Source organism: Anabrus simplex, chromosome 4, assembly GCF_040414725.1.
Source record: "Anabrus simplex isolate iqAnaSimp1 chromosome 4, ASM4041472v1, whole genome shotgun sequence".
NCBI lineage: Eukaryota > Metazoa > Arthropoda > Insecta > Orthoptera > Tettigoniidae > Anabrus > Anabrus simplex.
This window is the reverse complement of record NC_090268.1, coordinates 144,831,470-144,836,453: the sequence shown is the minus strand read 5'-3', so window position 1 is coordinate 144,836,453 and position 4,984 is coordinate 144,831,470.

The following is a 4,984-nucleotide window of genomic DNA, read 5'->3' as shown; positions in this document are numbered from 1 at the left end:
GATAGGTCAACCGCGATACAGTCCATTTGACTTCCTAAATCCAGGATGTCTGCTGTATCTTGCTGGAATCCTACAAGTTGTGCTTCCTAAACCCGAACTGCCTTCTATCGAACCAGTTATTCATTTTGCGTAGGCTTGGCATCAATTTTTGTTAATGAGACAAAGTCTCTCATAGTACAATGGCGCTGCTGGTGGCTCCAAGAAGCCTACACAATGGCCTCCACGGTATGCACTAGCCATGCGTCTTGGTGGGTATGCTATGTACCAACTGATGATCCCAACTTTGCACACTGGGGAAGAACGCTGGCAACTGGGAAAGTTAGCTGGAAAATTTATAATGTCCAATAACAGACCATTTATATTGGTATTGTAAGTGGTGTGTTTCGAGCTGTCAGTAGAGAGATGGCGTGGAATGACATCAGTAGATGTATAAGTTTGAGTGGTGTATTTAAAAGTAGGAAAGATCACAAAATGAAGATAAAGCTGGAATTCAATAGGACAAATTGAGGCAAATATTCATTTATAGGAAGGGGAGTTAGGGATTAGAATAACTTACCAAGGGAGATGTTGAATAAATTTCCAATTTCTTTGTAAAAAAAAGGTTAGGAAAACAACAGATAGGGTATCTGCTACCTTGGCGACTGCCCTAAATACAGATCAGTAGTGACTGATTGATCGAGATAATTTTTGTAAATAATATATTGTATTAATTATCAGGGTTGTTTTTAAAGCTAAATTATGCCTTAATATGGAATATTCTAATTTTAAAGTCTTGTCTTTTCCCTTCACCATTTTCTCTACAACACTGTGCTGAGAGCTGCAAAGTAGCCTAAAGTAGGATTTTACGATGCTATGGTGGGTGGCTAATCAATGGGACAAAGTAGGGTACCATTAACATGCTGTGGCAAGTGGCTAGTCAAACAATACCCTCATTCATTTCATTTCTGGTTCCTGCCAGAAAAACCAGTTTTACATGTGGATAATTGAATATTCATAAGCGTAATGTTCAGCATAACTTTGAGTCACAAAAAACTATTTTATGTCTGGGCTTTAAATATACAGTAATTTGAGATATTGAAAAATTGAGCAACAGAACTTCTGAGTTATGAAAAATATATATGATTCTATCAGGAAACAAAAATTCCTTCAAGATATTGCAAATCTGAGTTATAGCCATTTGAGTTATTTAAATTTAACTGTATATTCAATTTTCTTTTTCAGTCTACTTATAGGTATCATCACAATTTCTAAATTATGATTAAATCATGTAAAGGAACCACACTCTAGCGTTTAAGTCAGCATCATTCAGAGTAATTCATCAGCCTTTGATAGCTTGTAAGACACACAACTTACAATTCTTCAAAAACTACCCAGAGCATTACACGATATCATTGTCTTGGAAAGTTTGTGGGAGTCTTGAGCTTCGTCACATTATTCCCTGGAGTCTCAACCAAGATTATTTCTTGTCCTTAGTTGTAAATCCCAAATGATGGCTTCATGTACCTTGTGGTGTCTTCTCCTCACAGAAATTTATGATAGCTTTATACTACATACATAATCTTTCTGTAAATTTGTAAAAAGTACTGTTAAATAGTTCTTACTGTTTTCTTTTTATTTAATATTAATAGTGATGTGTAATGCCATACACTTAATAAAAATAGCACAGCTTTAAGGAAAGCTTTTCATTTACAAATTTTACTTGGAAAATGAGGAATATAAATAAAGATGTTTGAATCCAGTTACGTCTTTAATAACAATACCAGTATATATATATGGCAGTGAAAAAGATTTGCATTTGACAAGCATCACATTTTTACAGCACCTTTTATAAAAGATAAAGGTATATGTATTACATTTAATAATCCAGTTAACATCCTGGATGACAAAAGTAAACAAAAGAGAAACTGAAAAAAAAAAAAAAAAAAAAGAAGAGAGATTCTCCCAGGAATTATAATATAATTAGTTAATTCATATTGTCTGTCATCTTATCTTACAGAAGGAAGAATAACTGTCACAAAACCTCTTCCGTTCCACATAATGAGTCAGCCAACTGCTGCACCTACTATCTTGTTATTAGAAAAAGACTGGTAGGAAGATATGTATCACCCTGGTGAAACTCTAATAACACTTTTAGTACCAATCTATAGCTAGCTTCAGATAGTACTCATCATTCTTATTAGATCGGCCTGGAGGTCGTTCACAACGTGTATAGTTGTAGAAAAGTTCCATAGATGGCAGACAAGTAGGCATGAAATGATAGTTTTTTTATAATGAGAGGATGTTTGACTCAAGGTTAAGTATTTCTAAGTTGAACCTCAATCAGTCGGCTGTTCTGACATATAACGTCCAGTATTGTGGAGATAATGCTGTTGGATTGAATTGAATTGAAGATCAAAGGATGGCAGATTTGATTAAAACTCTGCCACAGACTTTGAAAAAATAAGTCTGATTTTCTTGGCTACACAACATTGGGTGTGGCCATGGCAACATTTTACTGCAGAAGTTTCTCAGAATTCTTTGCCTCATCTGTGTAACTTGGTGGTGTACCAAGTACAACAAGCAACTCAAAGAATCTGCTAAACTTCAGCACAAACTAAAATGTCTCAGGCCCAGTTTATTTAATCTCAGTTAAAAGAACACTAACACACTATTTGTTAACAAAGCATTAAAAATTTAGAAGCATGTTAAGATTCTTATGTTTATCCAAACATTTCCTGGGAACTGTTACCTAACACAGTGTTAACTCTCACAGGGGTCACAATCAGTGAGAATCTAGACGGCCGTGGCAGAACCATGCAGTTTGTGAGCGCGCCTCGAGACACCTTTGTCTTAATACAGCTGTAAACCAAAGCGCATTATTCAGATTTTTTGTCTTGCCCATGAATTTTCTGTTGCTCTATAGACCAATATTTAAAAAAAAAAAAAGCAGAGAAGATTGAGTGGTTCAAATGTCTTTTCTTTTGGAAGTTATTTCCAAGCATAAACCCAGTGTTCACCCTATGAGATTTTTAATAGGCGCAACCACCCTGCTGATTTTACAGACCGCCCGGCTAACATAACCTAGATAAATGTTAAGTTTCATAACTTTAATACATATTTGAGTCATTTGGTGTTCCAAGTTAAAATGTAAATACTGTAAAACTGTTTATTTAAATTACAAATCTTCATTATTGTCAGTACAATTGCATCAGTTACATCAGAGTTCAAATGTTCATCTTTATGACATCATATCATGAGTGAACAGTGTCTGGATTAGCATGGAACCACATCCGAGCATTAGATTCCGCAATGGCACTCCACAGCAACCGAGCGGTAAGTTCCAGTGTTACATAATGATCAACGAGTAGCAGAACACAAGAAGTTCAAAATACTTGTATTGTTCGTGATAATAACACTTTAAACAAAAATAGTTAATTTTTCAGTTAATATTTATCTGTCTGATATTATTGTTAATGCACTTAGACGATGAAACAGAGTGAATAGTCGAATTCAGAGTTAAAACTGTATAACTCTGGGTTAAGGTTTAACCCACGCTGATGAAACCGGCCCTGAGAGGAATAAACTGTGGTTGAATAAACCAAGCCTCAATGTATTATGAGCTTTAATGGTTTTCTTATCTTCTCGGTAGGCTATATGTCTCAGTCTGGTGTAAAGAGGATGTATAAGATAAGAGATGAAACTCAATAATGAATTTCGGTTCCAAGCAAGATGGCACTTGTAGTTCTAGTCCGCAATCAGAGACAGTCCCCTCCCAACGAGTGTTGATGCCCGCCCACCCACCTGATGAAGCTACGAAGCAGAAATGAGCTCACTGTGGGCTGAGAAGTGAACAACTCTAGAACAACTGGGATTGACGAGGAGAGAGCCTTTCTGCCTGAAGATGGCAGTGTGCGAGGATGTGGAGGCTGTCCTCGACTCATCTCTTCCCAAACTGACCTGCCATTGTGTTCACATTATGTGTGTTCTTTTCCTATTTCCCTCTCTCTCCCTCTGTGACTTGATTTGACACTTGTTTGTTTACTAATAAAGGGTGGGGAAATATGAAACTGGCCCGGAAAATATTTATACGACTGACACGGAACTGACCCTTGTTAATGAACAGGAAAAATCACAAATATATTGATATGCTTATATACATAATGAAACTACAGGAGTACCTATTTATATTTACAGGTAGGCTTCTATTCCAGTGTCTTCTACATTTGTTGTGAATTGTCTTCAGTACTTAATGTTGGAGTTGCTAATGTGAATGTGATTGTGCTAAAGATTCTGTAGACTCTTCGCAGAGAAAACCAGCATGGCATGTTCTTTTTTTTTTTTTTTTTGCTAGGGGCTTTACGTCGCACCGACACAGATAAGTCTTATGGCGACGATGGGATAGGAAAGGCCTAGGAGTTGGATGGAAGCGGCCGTGGCCTTAATTAAGGTACAGCCCCAGCATTTGCCTGGTGTGAAAATGGGTGGCATGTTCTAATTATAGTGAAACCTCGTTAGTACGTTTCTCATTAACACATTTTTCCACTTAGCACGTCGTAAATTTAAAGTCCTGACCCCAACTGCATTAAATCTGTATAAACAATACCTCACTTAACACGTCACAATTTTTTGCCTTTACCGCTTAGTACAATCAAATATTCCCCAGGCCTGAAAATGTTCTTTGTCATCCCTTGTGTACAGAATGTGATTTCCAAGAGAGATAAGAGCCCTCGCCACGGATCAGTCGGAGAAAGTTACGCGATAAGAGGAAATGACCTTGAATTCTCAAACACCGAGTATATTGATCGTTCGAGGGGCAAGCTGTTAGCTTAGGTAAAGTTGAGTTTTGCATCAATGATTGGCAGCAAAGATTTTACACTAGAACAAGACAGGACAGTGCCAAGTTAAAACGCAGTAATAGATCCACTGCGGCTAGGAGCGCTGAATTCAGATTTCATGCCTTTTTTTTTTTTTTTTTTTTTTTTTTTTTTTTTTTTTTTTTTTTTTT